Source organism: Geotrypetes seraphini, chromosome 4 (genome assembly GCF_902459505.1).
Source record: "Geotrypetes seraphini chromosome 4, aGeoSer1.1, whole genome shotgun sequence".
NCBI lineage: Eukaryota > Metazoa > Chordata > Amphibia > Gymnophiona > Dermophiidae > Geotrypetes > Geotrypetes seraphini.
Genome location: NC_047087.1, coordinates 291,421,926 through 291,445,364, shown reverse-complemented (window position 1 = coordinate 291,445,364; position 23,439 = coordinate 291,421,926).

Here is a 23,439-nt window from a genome sequence, read left to right as displayed (position 1 = left end):
AAACTACTCCTGGTCAGCCAAGTACTGCTAAACCAGCTAACTGTCAGTATTCAGTGGGAGAAAGCTGGCTATGTCCTGCTGAATATCCCATTTGGCTATCGTTTTGCAGCTGTATTGCCACTGCTTCAGGGCTTAAGATCCTCTAAAAAGTAAACAAAAATATCTTCAAAAAGTGATGAAGCAGCAGGGGATACAGTCGCAAAACGATAGCCACCGTCGGGGGATCCAGTGCTTTCTCAAGAGAAGCAAATTAAAGTATTACCAGCAGCTTATGTAGCATAACAATTCAAACGAACCAACAGTGGAGATTTTTCAAGGTGCAAGACAGCGTGCCAGACTTTAAGAATAAATGGGATACCCATGTGGGATCCCTACGAGGGTCAAGATAAGGAAATTGGGTCATTAGGGCATAGACAGAGGGTGGGTAAGCAGAGTGGGCAGACTTGATGGGCTGTAGCCCTTTTCTGCCGTCATCTTCTATGTTATTCTATGTTATTTATTTCAGAACTCTGCTTTGTTTGTGCAAAGGCTCGACACACACATGTATTGGCCCAAACGGCCTGCTTCAGGAGCCTACAAATTGTTGACACATAAAAAATAAAAAAAAAATATAAAAACTATATAGAAAACATTTTAGCAAATCAATTGAAACACAGCAATAAAAATATTAAGATAAAGAAATATTCTATATGTAGAAGAGAATAAAAATAAAAGCCTGGACCCACATGAATTAAAATACATATATGCACATATCAATAGGAACATTATTCATATTGACAATTCAAAGCACATGAGTAACTATAATTACTCTTTTGTAGTACCAGCAGATTTGTGCAACATTAACAGTTTTCAGCCTAAAAGTACTGTTTGTGTTTGCTATTTTTTGTTTGCTGGTTTGAACAATGTATGGTGACCTTTTTTTTTTTTGCCTATGATAGATGATACGACATAGAGCTAGAGGATCTCAGCTCACTTCATGAGGCACATTAGAAATGGCTTTTTTCCTTCACCTCGGTTCTCTGTGATTATTAGCATACAGTGGCATGGTACGGGTGAGAAGTGCCCGGGCCGATGGTGCCCCTCCCCACCCTCTTCCCCACCTCCCCGGTCACGCACACGCCCCTTCCCTTTCCCTGTACCTTTCTAACTTTGTCCGGGTTTTGAAAAGCTGTTGCGATCGGGGCCAAGTCTGGCGTTCATCTGCGCATGCGCAGATGCGACACAGTGACATCACACGCATGCGCGCATGTGCAAATGCACTCCAGGCTCGGCCCGAAGAGACGAGGTTTGCGTGGGGCTGGGAGGCGGGTCCAGGCAGAACTGAGTGGGCCTGCGGGTGGAACAGGACGGGCCCAGGGCAGAACGGGGTGAGGGCATACATCCTTTTTTCCAGATGGAAAATCTGGTAACACTACTCATAGTGCACCTAGACTAGCTTGCTACATACCTGTACTGTAATTTATTTCTGGAAAAGTGGAGACTTAGAGGGGACATGATAGAAACCTTCAAGATCATGAAGGGCATAGAAAGAGTAGACAGGGACAGATTTTTTAAATTATGGGGAACCACAAGTACAAGGGGACATTCAGAGAAATTGAAAGGGGGAAGGTTTAGAACAAACGCCAGGAAGTTCTTTTTTACCCAGAGGGTGGTGGATACATGGAACGCGCTACCGGAGGATGTGATAAGCAGGAGCACGCTACAGGGCTTCAAAGAAGGTTTGCATAGGTACCTGGAGGACAAAGGGATTGAGGGGTACAGATAGGAGTAGAGGTAAGTTATAGGGATAGGATTAGAGGATTAGAGGCAGTAGAAAAATTAGACAGGGGCACTGTTCAGGCAATTAGGCCTGATGGGCCGCCGTGGGTGCGGACCGCTGGGCAAGATGGACTTCTGGTCTGCCTTAGCAGAGGCAACTTCTTATGTTTTTATGTTTATATCTTGTTTAACTACACAAAGAACTTGCCTTGAGTTTAGCCGTTCATCTATTTATCCCAAAGGACTCTATTTCACCTAACTTGTCCCAGTCTATACAGTATATCTGCACTTGGCCCCTGAGCTAGGGTTACAAGATGTCTGTTTATTATTATTAGGATTTTTTTATATACCGCCTATCAAGGTTATCTAAGCAGTTTTTACAATCAGGTACTCAAGCATTTTCCCTATCTGTCCTGGTGGGCTCACAATCTATCTAACGTACCTGGGGCTGTGGAGGATTAAGTGACTTGCCCAGGGTCACAAGGAGCAGCGTGGGGTTTGAACCCACAACCCCAGGATGCTGAGGCTGTAGATCCAACCACTGCGCCACACACTCCTCTGGATTTACCCGGACATATCTTCTTTTTAGAGGACTGTCCAGGCATCTGGATAATTTTTCAAATCCAGGCACTTTGTCCGGGTTTTGAAAAGCTTCGAGCTCGAGGCCACGTCTGGAGGGCATCTGCACATGCACGAATGCAAACGCGGTGATGTCACACGCATGCGTGCGTGCGTGTGACATTGCGTCATACCTGTGCGTACTCGGAGGCCCTCCAAATTCGGGTCCAAGCTCGAGAAGAAGTTCGGGGAAGGGGGTGGCTGGGGCCATGTGTCTGGATTTTACAGTCGTAAAATCTGGTAACCCTACCCTCAGCTATATGGTAATGTGTGTTTTTTAGTTGCTTCATAGGTATTATTGTTGACATTGGACCGGTGTCCGGTCAAAAGCGCGCCAGGACAAAGGCGCGCCCAGACAATTGAGCGCAGCGTGTGCCGCCGCACCACTCTAAATTACTGTTTTTAGTGCTCCGACAGGGGGGCGTGGGGGGAACCCCCCACTTTACTTAATAGACATCGTGCCGCGTTGTGGGGGCGTTGTGGGGGGTTTGGGGGGTTGTAACCCCCCACATTTTACTGAAAACTTCACTTTTTCCCTGTTTTTAGGGAAAAAGTTCAGTTTACAGTAAAATGTGGAGGGTTACAACCCCCCAAACCCCCCATAACGCCGGCGTGATGTCTATTAAGTAAACTGGGGGGGGGGGGTTCCCCAACAAAACCCCCGTTGGAGCACCTAAAAACTGTAATTTAGAGCGGTGCGGTGGCGCGCGCTGCGCTCAATTGTCGGCGCGCACTTTTGTCTTTCGCACCGTTGTCTATGAACCCATTGGACCTGCTGTACACCACCTTGGGTAACTCTTCATAAAGGCGGATAATAAATCTGAATAAATAAATAAAATTAGGGATTAACGTGCTTGTTCTACTTTGTTTTCACGGGGATTACCAGTGTGTGATGGAAAGGATTTTAAAAGAAGGACCTTTTTAAATTAAAAAAAAAAAAATAGTCCATGAAACTTTAGAAGATTTCTGTTAAGGTTATTTGACATGATGTCAAGAAATTGTTTTGCCAAGTACATGTTGTACTATGGTTGGAAGAATAGAAATAACATTTTATCACTGTTTCCTCTGAAAAATATATGTGAAAAATGACACTTGTTGGGGATGATTATGTCGGCCCTTGTGATCTTGGCTGTCACGTGGCCTCGGATGTGTATAAATAAATGCTGTGGTATTTAGGATGGACCTTGCCTCTACCGCTGTGTTCAACATAAAATCAAAATACCCTTGTAAGCATGTGGGCAACGAGATTAGTGCCCAAGGTCATATTGGCTCATACTTCAAAGGGAAATGTGTGATCACTCATCTGCACAAGATGGTGCCATGGATCTCCGTTCCAACGAAAGACAGATGGAAATAGCAACGACACTGCCAAAAAAAAGACATCATCTCTTGCTTTCACTGCTTTCTCTTGTGAAGTTGAGCTGCGTGCTTAGTTGTTCGTCTACTAGTAAATAGATGCTCTTACAAACATGCCAGGGCGCAATCTCAGCACGAAAATCTGTAATTGTAAAGCAGAAATAACGCCCAATGTTCGCACGCTTTCAATGAACTCATTTTTTTTTTTTTGCTCGAGACCAGAATTTATGTCACCACGACAACGGTACATGTAATGTGAATCCAATACATTCTGTACTGGCATGTAAATGAGCATGCTATATCTTCCCCCTCCCATCTCCCACTGTCACCTTACTCAAAACAAATTGTTAGCCTTGAAAAGTACGTTTGTAACCTTTGATGACTTCTAGAATTTGGAAAAGGATAGCAATAGCAATGGAAGCTAAACATCAAATGCCTTAGTACCCAACAAAAAAAAAACAATAATGTAGGCAGCATTTAGATTGGAGAATGTCAGAAGGCTTAAACAAGTGTAGCCTTGTGGTCACAGCTGAATATAATAACACAAAGCATGCCTGAATCCAATCAGAAAGAGCACAGGGCATAAAAGAGAAATTCAAGTCACAGCACTAGCAGCAGTAAGATTCCTTCTAAGTATTAACTTTCCAGTTTCTTGGCTCTGTCGCTACCTTCTGTGGTCCTCTCCAAAATCTTCGTTCATTATTTACAGTATTTTTTTTTTTATCTCATTGTGGTAATGTGAGCAGGGGCGGGCCCAGAGCCCAGACAAAACGGAGCCACACAGCAAGTTCAAGGGAACCAAAAACATTACTTTATTAAAAGTGTCAAGTATGGTAGGGTTACCATATGGCTCGAGAAAAAGCAGGACGGATTGAGACATCCGGGTTTTACTTCCACACTGGCATACACAGTGGGCCTCCTTAACCTAGATCAGGGATCTCAAAGTCCCTCCTTGAGGGCCGCAATCCAGTCGGGTTTTCAGGATTTCCCCAATGAATATGCATTGAAAGCAGTACATGCACATAGATCTCATGCATATTCATTGGGGAAATCTTGAAAACCCGACTGGATTGCGGCCCTCAAGGGGGGACTTTGAGACCCCTGACCTAGATGTACCCTGAGCTTTTATACTTCATGGACCATGACCTCCTGGCTCCACCTCTCCCATGTCACTTCCCCTGTGGGCAGGCTATGAGTTTTATGGTGCTTCTGACTCTGTGAGGGAGTGTCCTTAAGAGAAAATGGCCGTGTCCTATAAATTCCCTCACACTCATATAAGGTATTACAATTTTATTGGGCTCATCCCTGTCTTTTTTTTTTATAAATGTAATTTTTATTCGGTCATAATTTTGCAAATACAAAATCTCCAGGTATTATTCTTACAATACTTGTGAGCGTGGAGGGGCATAATCGATCCATAGATTTATTGTTTCGTCCTCTCCCACTATCATCTACACCAGACCAATACCCACCTGCCCTCTTCGAACTTTAATCTAGAATGGTTTGGTCAAACCATTTCTCAAAAGATTCCCAGGTATCTATAAAGTACTTAAGCTTAGCTTATCCCTCCTGAGCATCTCATTCATCACCCTTGTTCCCAAACACCGCAGAACATGTACTCCCCTCCCATGAGTCCCTCGCATGCATGCACACCATCCCTCTCCCAAGGACCCCTGCCTCTCTCTGCATGTCCCACTCCTGGCTACTCCACTAATGTCCTGGTGATCTAGGGTAGGGCAGGCAGAAGTGATCCCCAGTTTCTGCTGCCATCAAAACATAGCTTGTAAGCTCAAAAGAGCTTACAATCTAGTCAGGGCCAAATTTAGATGAAAAGAGGCCCTAGGCTATTCCACTTATGAGGCCCTTTCACCTCCCATTTTTAAGTTTGTAAATTACATGAGAGATAATAAAATACATCATTACTGTGATATATATCAATATGTTAAATGAAACATGTTGTTGTTGGTACTAACTTTTATTAAAAATATGACACGGATAATAAATAAAAAAAAGTCGAGAACACTTATTTGGACATTTATTCTCAGCACCATATATAGTACTTGTAACAATAACTAATAAAACATAACACACAACATTGCCCCTTCCTATGTCCATAGTGCCCCCAGTGCGTCCTTCCTCACCTCACCCCCCCCTCCGATGCCCGCCTGCCTCCTATCCCCCTTCCATTGAACACCCCCCCATGCCATCCTGCCTGCCTGCCTTCCTATTAGACCCCCCCACCCCCCCCCTCCGATGCCAACCTGCCTGCCTCCCATCCCCCTTCCACTGAACACCCCCCCCCCCCGATGCCAGTCTGGGCCGCCCTGTCCTGACGGATCCACGTTTTGTCTCTCTCCCTGCGGGGCTGGGCTTTGCCCAGCTGTTTCCGAACTGATGTCTTTCCCTCCCCGATCCTCCTCCCAGGGCGAGAAAAAGAAAGGGAGAAGCCGAGTCGGCGCCCCATTGCGGCTGGAGCCGGTTCCGATCCCGAAGCGTAGAATTTCTCCTTATTTTCAGTTCAGTGTTTTAGTGTTCACTGTTTTTAGAATAGTGTAATTTTAATTTTGCTAACAATTTGAATGTAGGCCCCTCTTGATCTTGAGGCCCTAGGCTGAAGCCTAGTTAGCCTATAGGAAAATCCGGCCCTGAATCTAGTCAAGACAGACAAACTGGAGGGAAGGATAAGAGATATTAAGGGCCCTTTTTATCAAGCTGAGCTAGAAATTTTTAGTGTAAGTTGGTGCAGTAAATGCTCCGATGCTCATAGAATTCTTATGAGCGTCAGAGTAATTACCTCACCAATCCACGTTATAAACCTCTAGCACATCTTGATAATAGGGGGTAAATCCCTTAAAACAGTTTTAAAGTGTAATAGCATTTTAGGAAATTAAAATTAAAAATGTTTGAAGAATATGTTCTTCAAAGCAATGTTTCGTGATAATTTCAATGTTGGTGGCTGTTAGGAGTATAATTTAAGACTTTATTATGCTTGTTTTTCTTAACTGGCTGTTGGTTTGTTACAGTCCAATGTGTCACAAACTTTTAAAGCCAGGGCACACTAATCTCGGGGCCATAGCTGGAGGGCACCCAGAAATATGCAAATGTCGATGCGATGACATCACGTGCATGTGTAATGTCATAACGATGTCTGCGCATGTGGAGATGTCCTCCAGCCGTGGCCCTGAGCCTCCATTTACCACTGCTGCAGAAGGAGAGGTGAGGAGAAGGAGCAGAGGTGCTGGCACTGGCCGACTGACTACAGGACGTGCTTCTCACCACGAGAGGCATGTCCACACTTGGAATACTGTGTCCAGCACTGGTCTCCATACCTGAAGAAGGATATGGCACTACTGGAGAAGGTGCAGAGGCGAGTGACTAAGCTGGTGAAAGGTATGGAAACCTTGAGCTACAAAGATCGCCTCAGAAAACTGGGATTATTCACCCTCGAGAAGAGAAGACTGAGAGGGGATCTGATAGAGACTTTTAAAATATTGAAAGGAATCGACAAAATGGAGCAAGCTCCCTCACCAGCAGGGGGAAAGGATGGTGAGCAAGAAACAGCGTTATTCACATTGTCAAATGTGACTCGGACAAGAGGACATGGACTGAAGCTGAGAGGGGACACGGCCAGGACAAATGTCAGAAAGTTCTGCTTCGCACAGCGAGTGGTGAACGCTTGGAACTCTCTCCCAGAAGAGGTGGTGGAGGAAACCACCATTCTAAGATTTAAGGAAAAATTGGACGCACATCTTCTTGTAGGACACATTGAGGGATACGAGTGATCAAGGTATTCGCCAGGTTACGCCTGGCCGAGCCTCCGCGTGTGTGGATCACCGGACTGGATGGACCCAGGTCTTATCCGGTGCAGGCTTTTCTTATATTCTTATGTTCTGTAAGTGGTCAGCTGGTGCCGGTTTCTCCTCCTTGCCGGCATCTCATGGTACACCCGGAATCTGCCACGGCACACAGTTTGCGATACACTGTTATAGCCTATGATCTCCATGATGTCGTGTAAGATAAATTATTTTGATTTTTAAAAATAATTTCATTTATTGTTTTAGTAATCTACTTTTGATGCAACGTTCTTACATTTTAAATTGCAAAATAAAAAAAATAAAATAAAATGTGCCTATCCCATTACAGCAGCTAAGAAGAGTCAGGTCCTATTTCTTCCAGCAACTTTACAAAATACTAGTTCAATCAGCGATCCTGTCATCATTGGTCTACTGTAATGCACTGCTTTCAGGAATTTCAAAGACGCTAATGAAAAAAATCCAGCTGATTCAGAATACTGTAATATGACATATTTGATAAATCATGGTTTGATCATATTACACCATTGCTCATACAGCTACACTGGCTCCCAGTAGAAAAATGGGTTGAATTCAAGCAATGCTGTCTGACATTCAAGACTTTAAGCAGAGACGTCCCAGATTCACTGAATTATTAGGCAGATCTATTGACCACCGTAACTCAGACTGCCTGATTTTATCATTTCCATCTCTGAAAGGTATAAAATATGGCAATCCACTGTAAATTATTCAACTATCAAGTAGAGATTGAGATTCATGCTACTGTTTCTAAAAAAAATCTGAAAACATGGCTTTTTCAGAAACCGTTGATATATGAGGGGGTGCTAAAAAGTTCTCAGCCCAACCAAGAAGAGAATGACATGGATGTGATTCAAGCAGTGATCTGAAACAGTATCAAAACTTAGAATTTCATTTCTGCAGATTGGCACTTAATAAAATAGCGCTCAGAATTTAGGAAGTTGGTTGGTTGGGCTGAAAACTTTTCAGCACTCCCTCCTAAGTTTAACTTGATACTTATTATGTAATGCCAAGTCTCTCAGGAATGCAATCTGTTTTAGGCTTACATTGTATATTTCCATGTAGCGAAAATGCTGTTTGTAAACTGCCTATAACTCTGCTTTGTGAGGATTTGACAGGATAGAAACTTGCATACAACATAACATAACATACGACAGCTAGACAGAAGAAGTTATCCAGAAAGGAAGATGAATAGTGCCACTATTTGGATAAGTTCGATTGCAGATTGCCTCATCGGGATAGTCCAAAACAAGAAACAAGTGGAGAATGGGACTGTACGCATCTGCCTTGGGAGCAATAAACTTTATTAATTGTGATCACAAATAAATATTCAATAGAAGTACAGGTACATGTATTTATAATGTACTTTTTTGTTTTGACCCATCGGGATATTCTGCATCGGCCATGATCTGGATACTGGTGCTGGATGCTGGGTAGTTTTGATCATCGCAACTGATATTAGAAAACGGCACAGTGGTTAAAGCTACATCCTCAGCACCCTGAGGTTGTGGGTTCAAACCTATGCTGCTCTTTGTGACCCTGGGCAAATCACTTAATCCCCCCATTTCCCCAGGTACATTAGATAGATTGTGAGCCCAACGGGACAGACAGGGAAAACGCTTCAGAACCTGAATAAATTCATGTAAACTGTTTTTAGCTCTCTCGGGAGAACAGCATAGAAAACTGAATAAATAGTGTGAAAGTTTCAGCCTCTGATAACCAGAGCAGGTATTGTGACATCATAATGCCTCATTCCACCAATGCCTAAGAGCCAACCTCATCAGTGATGTCACAATAGCTTAATTGTCCTATACTTGGCTCACTTTTGCTACATTTTGATTTCTTGAGTGGCGCAGTGGTTAAAGCTATAGCCTCAGCACCCTGAGGTTGTGGGTTCAAACCTACGCTGCTCTTTGTGACCCTGGGCAAATCACTTAATCCCCCCATTGCCCCAGGTACATTAGATAGATTGTGAACCCAACGGGACAGACAGGGAAAATGCTTGAGTGCCTGAATAAATTCATGTAAACTCTTCTGAGCTCTCATGGGAGAATAGTATAGAAAATTAAATTAATAAAATAAACCAAACAACTGCTAGCAGCAAAGGCTGAATTTGACCTGGTGGAATTGTGGGCTGCAGGAGGCATCCAAGAGTGCTGCGGGATCACGGCAGAAGAAAGATAACTAGAAATAGGGCTAGTCTTCATGAGGTGGTCTATCTGATTACACTTCTTAATTATGGAGAGTTCATCATATAAAAGCAGCCTTTATTAAAATCAGTTCATAGTCAGTAGTGCGCAAGATGCCAGTACGCTGATAATCCAGCGCAAGACAGAAGCACATGGGGAAAAAGTAATTTTTTTAAAGAGGTCCGACGGGGGGTTTGAGGTGGCAACCCCCCTACTTTATTGGTTAGTGTTTGCGCTGCTGTTGGAGGGAGGTCCGGGGGGGTTGGAAACCTCCATTATAGCAAAAACGGAACTTTTTCTGATTTTTTTGGGGAAAAGTTCCATTTTCTCTATAATGTGGGAGGTTTCACCCCCCACATACCCCCGCAACGGCAGCGCGAACACTAACCAATAAAGTGGGGGGGGGGGTTGCCATCCCAAACCCCCCGTCAGAGCTCTTTATAAATTATTTTTCCCCCGCGTGCTTCTGTGTTGCGCTGAATTGTCGGCGCGCTGGCGTCTGGCATGCGATTATCCCGTCACCATTAAAATCACACCACTTTTCAGCCAGCTTTTCTTCACTGATGTGTAGTAGATATTGTGAAGTGGTTTTGCAGGTCAAGCAGTGAAGGTCTTTGGGTAGATGCCTTCTCCCCATTGGAATAGTAAGAGGGGGGTGGGGGGCCATCTGTCCCAGGCGCTGTCTTGCTTGGGGCACCATCACCCCTCCTCGTCTCCACCCCTCCCTGCCGCGTGCACACCCCATCCCTTTCCCCGTACTTTTTTAACTTTGGCACGAACAGCCACCAAATTGCTGTCCGCGTCGGCTTCTGCGCTCTCTCTGACATCACTTCTGGAACCCGTGCCTAGGAGGTGGCATCAGAGAGAGCACCGAAGCTGACGCAGACAGCAAGTTGGTGGCTGCTCGTGCCGAAGTTAAAAAGGGGGAAGGGTCGCGCACATGGCAGAGGGCGGGAGAGGGGCGCCGCTCATCCTCGCTATGCCACTTCTCCTTCTGCCCACCGGGATCCATCATTTTTCCATGACAAGTGGCCTCTAGAATAGAACCCCCCCCCCCCCCTCTGTTGGATCAAAGTTCCACACATTTGCTGAGTATCTCTTGGGACAAATGAATTATCTATAGGCAATTCCGGTCCTAGAGAGCCACAGGCAGGTCAGGTTTTCAGGATATCCACAATAAATATGCATGACATAGATTTGCATCTCAAGGAGGCAGGGCATGCAAATCCATCTCATACATATTCATTGTGGATATCCTAAAAACCTGACCTGCCTGTGGCTCTCAAGGACCGGAATTGCCTACCCCTGCTCTAGGAAATGGCACATGCCATATGAGAGCAGAAAGGCCTGTGCCACTGATGCTGAAATAAAGCACTTGCCTACTTTTGATATAAGAACATAAGAAGTTGCCTCCGCTGGGTCAGACCAGAGGTCCATTACGCCTAGCAGTCCACTCCCACGGCGGCCCATCAGGTCCATGACCTGTAAGGTGAGGCTTGTCTAAATCATTTAATCCCCCTTGTCCTTCTATCTATACCCTATCATAACCTATCTCTACTTCTATCTGTATCCCTCAATCCCCTTATCCTTCAGGAATTTATCCAATCCTTCTTTGAAACCCGAGTGTGTACTCTGTCCTATCATAGCCTCCGGAAGCGCATTCCAGGTGTCCACCACCCTCTGAGTGAAAAAGAATTTCCTAGCATTGGTTCTAAACCTGTCCCCTTTCAATTTCTCTGAGTGCCCCTTTGTTCTAGTGGTTCCCAGTAGGCTAAAGAATCTGTCCCTTTCTACCTTCTCTATGCCCTTCATGATCTTGAAGGTCTCTATCATGTCTCCTCAGAGTCTCCGCTTTTCCAGGGAGAACAGCCCCAGCCTTTCTAACCTGTCTGCGTATGAAAGGTTTTCCATACCTTTTATCATTTTCGTCGCTCTTCTCTGAACCCTCTCAAATATCGCCATGTCTTTCTTGATATCTTTTCTTTTGTCCTCAGAAAAGCCATAATAAAGTTTCTTCTACCCATCCGTCACAGTTTTCCATACTTTTCCTTTCAGGTACTCCTTCAAACCTCTGAAATTTGTTTTTAATTGCAAAAATCTAAAAGTAAGAAATGCTAAGTCTTGAGCCTGCCATGTTCACCCTGCAACTACTTACCCTTTGCAAAAGATCAGCCCCATATACCACCAGATTTCTGGAATTTAGTTGGGGGAGGGGAGGGGGTTAGCCCTGCAGTACTGGAAGCAGGGTTCTGGGACCTATTACAGAGTGGGTGGCTTTGTGACAAATCCCCCTTCCCTCCACAATATACCAAAAAGCAGACAGTGTTCGACAACAGTTTTACTGGCGTATAATGGTATTTTAAAAGAACATAAAGAATCAGGTTGTTCATTAAACAAACATTAGCATAAAGTATTCAAAGCAGTTTTAAACAGAAAAAGAACTCTGGCCTTGCAGAGTGGAGTGCATTCTTAGCCAAGTTACTCAATAAAATAATTGGCGACCACAAGAAGTGAAGAAAACAGATCTTTCTGCAGCTGAGTGCAGAAATACAAGAGTGCATTAAAGTGGACAAGTCTTGAAGATGAAGTGAGAAACCTTTTAATCATGTGAATGAAAATGTTATGACTGGGTACCTCTGTTTAGGCGCCTTGATGCCATGCAGTGGGAGCTTATTTTATAATGCAGTGTCTCACAAACTTTGTCAAGCCGCAGCACACTAAATGTGGTGGCTGCGGCTCGAGACATCTGGAAGGGAGTGGAGGGTGGGGCAGGCGCCTTCAAGGCAGGAGGCAGTGGGCATCCCTCCTGCCGTTTTATTAGGGGGGGGAGGTAGCGCCTTCGTAGCAGGAGGGAGTGAGCATCCTTCCTGCCATTTGTTTTAGGGTCGGGGGGGGGGGGCGCAATTGTTAGGGGTCATTGTGGGAGGGCTGTTGGCAGAAGTGGGGGGGGGGATCCCCATTTTTTTTATGGGCAAATATTTTGCTTGTTTAATACATGCAAAATATCTGTGCCATTAAAAAAAATGAAAAAACAAAACAAAACCCAAAACCGGCAGACTTGTCGGTAACACAGTCGGGTTTTAGGATCATTAAACCCAATGCAAAATAGCCAAGCAAATGTTAGTGGATCAATCGCTTGGCTATTTTGCATGGGATTTTACAAATTTGCATGGCCAGATCGGGAAATGGGCGATCGAGGGGGAAAACACGCGGTGGGCCGTTCTGCGAATCAGATCGGTTAGCAGTGATCATGGCTAAACCTGTGAAAACAGGTTTAGCAACAATAGCTGACTTTAGTGAATCAGGGCCAAGGTCTTTGTTAAGTAGGAGACAGAGAGGTAACAAAGCAGTTTAAATTTCTTTGTATTTTGAAAGGAAGCTGAGGCCTTTGATATGTCCTGTCTGACAGGTATCAAAATATTTCATCATTTTCATTTCAAAGGTCTTACGTTATTGGATTTTCTTAAAATTTCCTTTTAGTATTCTCCTAATAATAAATTATGGAATAATTTATCTTCGCTTTGGCGCTATAAATCATATATTTTGTTACTTTGTCACCATTTCTTATTTAAACTTCAATTAATATTTCATATAAATCTCTAAATTATATGTGAATTTTTGTGAAGTGCTCAGACCCTCAACCAATAGTGCTTAGTGATAAAACACAGCTCTGGTTGTCAGCGAGACCATCATAGCCTTCACAGTCTTAACCACTGAAATATTATACATCAAAGAACATTCCTATTCCAATACTTTGTTAGCACTTATCTGTGTCTCATTGGCGGCCTTGTAGTCTGCTATGACAACTTGTGCTCGATACTAATATCTTATATGCTCTGTCCCTGTCTGGTCGACCCCCCTGACTTTTAGTATTCTTACCATCTCACCATAAAATCATTGGTGCAGTGATCAGCTTTTCCAAAGTGTTGTCCAACACAGGCAACATCCTGGTTGGTATTTCAATTAGCTTTGCAGCTTGCCACACTGCAAGGATGTGTGCCATTCTCTTCTTTGTGGGTTTGTATAGGGAGTTTGCTTCTTATCGGTTTCTGTTTCAGACTAGGTGGCTGACGGAAGGCCAGCACAGGTGGAGCTGGGAATATTTATTTTAATAATTCATCTTCTTGGAATGATGGTTGTAGATCTCATAATTTTTCTTAGTTTTTCCAGCTTTGGATAGTATGTCACTACCATGGGGGTCCTTTCTGTTGTTTTCTTGTCCTTGTGGTGCAATAGGCTTTCTCTGGGTGTTTTAAGGGATGAGGCAATATTCTTGGAGATTACAGTGGAACCTCGGTTTGCGAGTAACCCGGTTTGCGAGTGTTTTGCAAGACAAGCAAAACACTCAGCAAACTTTTGACTCGCAAACCGAGCACTGCCCCGATAAACGAGCACTTACAGTCCAGGAAGCGCCGCTTCGGGGGATTCCTCTTCCGTCTTCTGGCCAGCCTTCCACATTGGGTGCCTTCCGCAGGTTGGAGGACCTCTGTCTGGGCCTGCGCGGCCGGGTGCCGTCCCGCCTGCGTGTTGCGTGTAACACGCACAGCGTCAATCATCGGCATTGTGCGTGTAGTGCGCGGCGTGCGGGTGGGGCGGCGCTCGGCTGCGTGGGATCGGGTGGGGGCTCTCCAGCATGCGAGGGGCATCCGAAGTGGAGGTCTGGCCGGCGGATGGAGGAGGCATCCTTCTGAAGCAGCACTTCGGGGTTCTCCGGCTGCTGGCAGACATTAGAGGCATCCCCCCCCGAAGCGGCACTGTGGGGTTCTTCTTTGGATGACGGACGGAGGAGACGGCGCTGCAGCACCCCGCACCCAACAGGTACAGACCCTGGGTTCTGGAACGAATCGTTGCTGTTGCCACTATTTTCTATGGTGAACTTTGCTTTGATAAACGAGCATTTTGGATTGCAAGCATTCTCCTGGAACGGATTATGCTCGTAATCCAATGTACCACTGTATTTTAGGGTTGTATTCTTTCTAGGTGTTTATCTCTGTCTCTTGGGTCAGAGCAGATACAGTGGTATCGTGTGGCTTGTTTGTGTATAATGGATCTTTTTATATGTGAGGGGTAGAAGCTAGAGTTCTGGAGGTAGCTGCATCTCTCTGTAAGTTTCTTGTCTATAGATGTTTGGATGGAACCATTGTTGATAGAGACTGTGGTGTCTAGAAAATTGACTTTTTCTGGGGAATAGTCAATTTTGAATTTGATTGTAGGGTGGTATGTGTTGAAAGAGTTGTACAATTGTTTTGAGAATTTCTTCTCCATCAGTCCAAATCATAAAAATGTCATCAATATACCGATAGCATTTCAGGGATTTCATCTGATATATATTTAGAAATGTCTCCTCTAGTTCTGCCATGAAGAGGTTTGCATATTGTGGTGCCATCCTGCTGCCCATAGCAGTGCCTGTGATTTGCAAATAGATGTCATTGTTAAAGCAGAAATAGTTGTGAGTTAGGCCATTTTCACCTAAAGACTAGTGTAACTCAGTTTTAACAGGATTTTGACATAAGTTTGCAGCTCCCAGGTCAAACCAAAGCTGAGATGAATTTAAGTTAAGTATGAAATTCATAGTTTAAACAATATATTATATATTTATCTTTTTGATACTGAAGATGAATGGTCAAAATATTTTAATAGAGAAAAAATAATAATCAATGCATCTATAAAAAGTAAGACTGAATTAAGGCCGGTGAGCAATATTTTACACCGTAATTCCCACCAGATACAAATCTATTATCAATAAATAATAATAATAATAACTTTATTTTTTCTATACCGCCATAATCTTGTGACAGCTAGGCGGTTCACAGTGAAGAGAGCTGTACAATCAGCGAATTACATAGTAACATAGTAACATAGTAGATGATGGCAGATAAAGACCCGAATGGTCCATCCAGTCTGCCCAACCTGATTCAATTTAAATTTTTTTTTTTTTTTTTTTCTTTTTAGCTATTTCTGGGCGAGAATCCAAAGCTTTACCCGGTACTGTGCTTGGGTTCCAACTGCCGAAATCTCTGTTAAGACTTACTCCAGCCCATCTACAACCTCCCAGCCATTGAAGCCCTCCCCTGCCCATCCTCCTCCAAACGGCCATACACAGACGCAGACCGTACAAGTCTGCCCAGTAACTGGCCTAGTTCAATCTTTAATATTATTTTCTGATTCTAAATCTTCTGTGTTCATCCCACGCTTCTTTGAACTCAGTCACAGTTTTACTCTCCACCACCTCTCTCGGGAGCGCATTCCAGGCATCCACCACCCTCTCCGTAAAGTAGAATTTCCTAACATTGCCCCTGAATCTACCACCCCTCAACCTCAAATTATTTCCTCTGGTTTTACCATTTTCCTTTCTCTGGAAAAGATTTTGTTCTACGTTAATACCCTTTAAGTATTTGAACGTCTGAATCATATCTCCCCTGTCTCTCCTTTCCTCTAGGGTATACATTCAGGGCTTCCAGTCTCTCCTCATACGTCTTCTGGCGCAAGCCTCCTATCATTTTCGTCGCCCTCCTCTGGACCGCCTCACAAATAGAGAAAGATGTCACTGAGCAGTCAGTGATTATAGAGTACAGAATAGTAAGAATTATAATATTTGTAAGTTACAATATAATATTAACATGTTACAGTGAAGGGGGCTGGATAGCCAGCGAATTTCAGAGTACAGTTCGTGATGAAGTCACTGAACGTTTAGTGAATACAGGTACAATTAGAGAGAATACGCAGTATCAACATGATGAGTATTAGGTTTAAAAAAAAGGAGAGAGTTGTCTAACTAGGTAATAAATCTATTGAACAGAGCGGTCTTAATTTCTTTCCAGAAAGCGCCGTAGGTCGAACTGGCTTTATCAATGAAGTTGCCTAGCCAGGATTGCTGTCTACCAGTTTGAAACTTAAAAGTTCTGTCCAGAAAGGTCCTGTATTTGCAATCAGTGATCTTCAGATAGGCAAAGAGGTTGAGATTTCTGGTTGTCCTTTTGGGGGTGTATAGTTCGAAGTGAGGTAAGAGATAGGTGGGGGACATTCCCCACACTAGTTTGTAGCAAAAGCAGGGCAGAGGAGGTATTTCTGAGGCTTTTCTTCCATACAAGAATATTGGCACATTTATGAAGTTTGATTGTATAAAAAAAAATAACAAAAATTGAGTTAAATTGAGTAATTGGATACTCGGATGTTGGACTGAGAATTCATGCGTGATACCATCCGGGTAAATGAATTTTTGCACACAAATTTGTGAGACCATCTATAGTGTGAACGTACAGTTGCCTTTAGAAACATGATATAACACCGGTTATTGAGAGTCAACACAGCCTCCTTGACTGATTCAGATTGCAATTTATTAATAATATTTAAGGCAGCCTACTTGGAAGATAGGTTAGCATGTTACATCACTACATGAGTTTATGCAATTATTACAAGGTAATTTGTTGACGATCCCAGCCCCCGAGGTAGGTAAAATGCTGCTGTATGAATAAATGTTCTCAGAAATAATTCTGTTTGGTGGAACTCATTGCCAATTGATTTACATTTTTCTCCTGTTTCTTATCAATTTCATAGAGAAATTAAGTGTACAGGACACTATTTAAACACCACATTTGACATTTATTTTAAACATCCAAAGCACTGAGATCATTCATATACATTCATTACTGTTAACTATGTAGCAAGTGGTACAGAATATATTGTACACATGGAAGTCAGCATCACCGCTGAATGGATAGCACCAATATCCAGTCCACTCACTGTATAGTTATCTGGATATACTTAGGACAGCCTTTTTAAGGGGTAATTATACTGAGAGCGGACTGGATATCGCCTCTCTCTATACCAGCATTTCCGAGCTAACCTCATTGGGTTTTCAGGTTACCCACCATGATTACTCATGAGTTACATTTGCATGAAACTGAGGAAGTGCCTGCAGATCTCTCTCATGTATATTCATTGTGATTATCCTGAAAACCCATTGGAACTAGGTGTGCCCGGTAGACCAGGTTGGGAACGGGTGTTCTACACAGTTGGGCAAAATGGCCACGCTCTATCCTCATTCCAGCCTGGTATTATCTGGATGTTTATATTTATTGGCATTTGATGTACAATCGTATTTTGGAGAGAACTCAGGATTGTATAACATTTTTTATCAGGTGCTCTAAGTATTTCCCTGTATACTCCAGCAGGCTCACATTTTAACTATGGTACTTGGGGCAAGGAAAGGTTAAGTGACTTTCCCAGGGTCACAAGGCGCAGCACCGGGATCAAACCCACAACCTCAGGGTGCTGAGGCAACAGATCTAATCACTAGGCCACTCTGGATAGTGCTGAGGTGGTCTGTAAAGATTTCCAGTGGCAGTATCTACATTGGAGAAATTCTATCAGCAGGCGCCTCTGTTATTGCATGGTGACAGCCTATTCTGTAATGGCATCTGGGTACCATACTCCATTATCAAATACTAGTGTAGCCCAGTAAGAGCAGGCTTTACATTTAGGCATCCACAGTTACAGTACCCAAAGACCTGATGCAGTTGCCCAAATGTGGGAAAGGTGCACGTAACTTGCTGCAAGTTGCATATGCAAATGGAAGCTCCACAGTACCGATCCCATGCTCCGCCAATGCAAACTCTTCACTTGCATTTTTGGACTATTGTATTGATTTATATATATTCCGCATATCCTAAAATTCTATGCGGATCGCAAATTATTCAGGTCCTCAAGCATTTTCCCTATCTGCCCCGGTGGGCTCACACTCTATCTAATGTACCTGGGGCACTGGGGGAATTAAGTGACTTGCCCAGGGTCACAAGGAGCAGTGCGGGATTTGAACCTACAACCCCAGGGTGCTGGAGCTGGAGCTCTAACCACTGCACCACACACTCCCCGCTTAAAGCTCACCCTTACATATTAGTGATTCATTCCGTTTTCTATACCGTTCTCCCAGGGGAGCTCAGAACGGTTTACAAGCATTTATTCAGGTACTCAAGCATTTTTCCCTGTCTGTCCCGGTGGGCTCACAATCTCTCTAATGTACCTGGGGCAATGGGGGGATTAAGTGACTTGCCCAGGGTCACAAGGAGCAGCGTGGATTTGAACCCACAACCTCAGGGTGCTGAGGCTGTAGCTTTAACCACTGCGCCACACTCTCCCCTGTAAGTGTGCGCAAACCCCATGAAAGTGACCGTATTCTGTACACTTATATACCCAAGTGGAATGGGGGAGGGGGGAGGGGACCTGTTACAGAATTAGGCAGACAGTACTGCTGAAAATTAATGGATAAGGCCACCTAAAGTACTTATCTTGATAGCGACTGCTATTATTCAGCTAACTTTCTTTGAATATTGGGGGCTCCCTGGTTCGTTTGTAGTGGTCTTTGGAGGTTAATGCACATATTGTGTGTATTATGAAGATAAAGTCAAGTGAAGCTAAAGCAATATTTGATAACAGATTTTGGCTTGGTAATTTATGGCCGAATAATGGGTTTTAGTCCTATTTGATCATTTAGGGCCTCATCTATTAAACTGTGCTAGCAGTTTCTAGCGCGGGGAGCCATGCTGAATGGCCCGCGCTGCTCCCGACGCTCATAGAGTTCCTATGAGCGTCGAGAGCAGCACGGGCCATTCAGCGCGGCTCTCTGGGCTAGAAACTGCTAGCGCAGTTTAATAGAAGAGGGGGGTTAAAGTATCAATAATTGTTCACCGAGTAAGATGGACCCTAAGCACAGTATCGGCTAGAGCTTTGGATTCTTGCCCAGAAATAGCTAAGAGGAAGAAAAAAATTAAATTGAATCAGGTTGGGGCAGACTGAACGGACCATTTGGGTCTTTATCTGCCGTCATCTACTATGTTACTATTATGATAGATCACACTAAGGGCTCCGTTTACTAAGCTGCGATAACGTTTTTAGCGCGCGCTACGCAGCTAGAACTAACACCAGTTCAAATCGCTAGCGCAAAGGAGCCCTAAATGAAATGTGCTAAAAGCAAACTAAAACTGACTGACATGAAAATGTTCATCCCTACTGAAAGCCAAGCCCATTTCCCCTGCCCCCTCCCCCCCCCCCCCGATAGAATCTCTTCCCAGGGGGTCTTAATCCATGCATATTCTTCAGGCATGTTAATGGCATTCCAGCCCTACACATTCGGACATTTTAATCTGGATTCTGTCATTCTGAAGGGACAGCTGCAACAGCGCATTGCTTACGATTCTTGGCAGACAAACACGTATTTTTTTTTTTTTTTTATTGCTTTTCAAGTCTGGTTTGAGTAGACAAATCCTTAGTTATAGTTTTCTCATATCCCTGTGTGTCTGGGAACATTTATTTCATCAATGTATCACTCAAGTGTGCAGTAACATGTTCTGCTCAGCAGGGATGGTGGGTTGTTGCTTTGGTTCGGTTGTGAGACATACCTGAGCTCTTAAATCTTACATCGTCTTTGTGCTGCTTCTGGGTGCTGGAGGTTTGCTGTGTCAGAGGCTAGCTCTTAACTTTAATATGCGAGTTAACGGAAGAGTAGGCCATAGCAAGAAAGGCATTTAACAAAGTATCTCATGAAAGGCTCCTGAGGAAATTAGAAAGTCATGGGATAGCAGATAATGTCCTTTGATGGATTAAGAACTGGTTGAAAGACAGAAAACAGGGAGTGAGTTTACATGGTCAATATTCTCAATGGAGAAGGGTAAATAGTGGGGTTCCCCAGGGGTCTGTGCTGGGACCACTACTTTTTAACATATTTATCAATGATCTAGAGATGGGAATAAGTAGTGAGATAATAAAATTTGCCGATGCCACAAAGTTGTTCAAAGTTGTTAAATCGCAAGAGGACTGTGAAAAATTGCACAAGGACCTTGTGAGATTGGGCGTCAAAATGGCAGATGACGTTTAAGGTGAGCAAAGGGCAAAGCGATGCAAGTGGGAAAGAAGAACCCGAACTTTAGCCTCGTGATGCTGGGTTCTATGAGTCACTGCCCAGGAAAAAGATCTAGGTGTCATTGTTGAGGATACGTTGAAACCCTCAGCTCAATGTGCGGTAGCTGTTGCGCTAACCAATTTAGCATGTGCTAAAGATTAAGAACATAAGAACATAAGAAGTTGCCTCCACTGGATCAGACCAGAGGTCCATCGTGCCCAGCGGTCCGCTCCCGCGGCGGCCCATCAGGTCTATGACCTGTGAAGTGGTTCCTGACCACTTCTGTAACCTACCTCTATTTCTATCTGTACCCCTCAATCCTCTTATCTTTTAGGAACCTATCTAGACCCTCCTTGAACCCCTGTAGCGTGCTCCGGCCTATCACAACCTCCGGAAGCGCGTTCCATGTGTCCACCACCCTCTGAGTGAAAAAGAACTTCCTAGCATTTGTTCTAAACCTGTCCTTTTTCAATTTCTCCGAGTGCCCCCTTGTACTAAATGCTAAGGCGCCCATTATATTCTATGGGCGTCTTAGCATTTAGCGCATGATAATCTTTAGTATGCGCTAAATCAATTAGCGCGTCTCAGTATAAGGACCCCAGAATGTTAGAAATGATCAGGAAAGGAATAGAAAACAAAGATGGAAATGTTATAAATGCCCTTGTATCGCTCGAATACTGGGTGTAGTTCTGGTCGCCGTATCTCAAAAAAGATATAGCAGAATTAAAAAAGGTACAAAGAAGGGCAACAAAATGATAAAAGGGATGGAATGACTTCCCTATGAGGAAAGGCTAAAGCAGCTAGGGCCCTTCCGCCTGGAGAAGAGACGGCTCAGGGTGAGATGACAGAGGTCTATAAAATAATGAGTGGAGCGGAAAGGGTAGCTGTGAATTGCTTGCTCACTTTTTCAAAAAAATACCAGGACTAGGGGACATGCGATGAAGCTACTAGGTAGTAGATTTAAAACAACAAAATAACTAGTATTCCACCAACAAAGCTAAGAAATTAAAGCACAAAATGGAGCACAAGTTTCCGGGTGTCCAGGAAATATTATTTATTAATCTGTTTCTCAAGACAAAGTCAAGTCTAAAGACAAGTCAAAGGAGCCTCAGGATTTATATAGGTACACACAGAGTCATTGATAGTACATGCCAATGTTGGATTTCCCTCTAATGTCACTTCCTGGCCCCAGGAAGTGACATCAGAGGGGAAGTGATTACTGGCTCCAGGAAGTGATTCAGAGGGGAACCAGGCTGGCACGAGCGAAGATAATACAGAAGTATGGGGTGGGGGGAGGGATGGAATGAGTGTGGCAGAGAAGAACCAGTGCCCCCACTGACTTGGTACCTGGGGCAGTTCACACCCCCTTTACTACTCCACTGTTTCCATTGTCTTTCTGTTCATTCTGGCCAAGCACCTCCACTGCTTCTCTCCTCTTTCTCACATGGATTTTCAATCCATAAGAATTCAACAGTGCATTTTTGTTTCCTGTAAAACCTTTTATCTTGTTTGACTCAATGCCCTCTCTACAATATAGCACCACCACCGGTTTGATCTATCCTATCATTGTGATTTAACTGGTACCCTGGTATCATGGTGTCTCCATTGGTTATCCCCCTTCCATCAAGTCTCTGAGATGCCAATTATGTCTACCTTTTCATTCAGTGCTATACAATCTAACTCTCTCATTTTATTTTTAAGACTTCTAGCATTTGTATACAGCCATTTCAAAGAAAGATTTTGTTTGTATGAACAACCTGCATATCAGTTGATGAGTAATTTGGAATCTTTCAACTCTGTTCTTTACTTAAAGGCACTAGGGCTACTTTTGTCTTTATTGCAACCTCTCAATCAGGAGTCCCTAATTTCCCCTGTTTTGTCAGTATCCTTCACCAGCTAGATCATTCTGAACTACGCCCTTCTCAGTGACTCTCTCTAGTCTCAAATGACGGTGCAAAACGGGGTACCGCAAACTATGTGTCGCAATGAGATTCTGGATGTGCCGCAAGACGTTGGCGAGAAGGAGAGGCGCCGGTGCCGGCCGACTACTTACAGGACATGCCTCACATGGTGAGAGGCACATCCTGTAGCCCCCAACGGCATGGTCGTTGCAAGCTCAGGGCCTGCCTGGAGGGCCTCCGCGCATTCACAGATGTCAACGTGATTTTGACATGTTTGCGCATTGGTTCATAGTCTAAAGCGCGCGAGGACAAAGGCGTGCTGACAACCGAGCACGGACAACTGAGCGCAGGACTTCATTGCGCCGAAGAAAAACCTTATTTTAAAGGGCTCCGAAGGGGGGTGTTGGTGGGGAACCCCCCCACTTTACTTAATAGAGATCGCGTTGGCATTATGGGGGGTTTGGGGGGTTGTAACCCCCCTCATTATACTGGAAACTTAACTTTTTCCCTGTTTTTTAGGGAAAACGTTAAGTTTTCAGTATAATGTGGGGGGGTTACACCCCCCACACTCCCCAACATGGCAGCGTGAGGCAGCGCGATCCCTATTAAGTAGAGTAGGGGGATTCCCCCCCACACCCCCCATCAAAATACAGGTTTTCTTCGGCGCGATTAAGCCCTGCGCTCAGTTGTCCGCGCTTGGTTGTCGGCGCACCTTTGTCCTCGTGCGCTTTTGACCCATCACCGTGCGCATGACACCATTGCATTGACATCCGCCCATTTCTAGATACCCTCCAGCCACGACCCTGCGTTTAGTATGCCATGGCTTTAAACAGTTTGTGGGACACTAGTGTAGACATTACAATATTTTGGTAGGTCCTTCTCTGGACCAC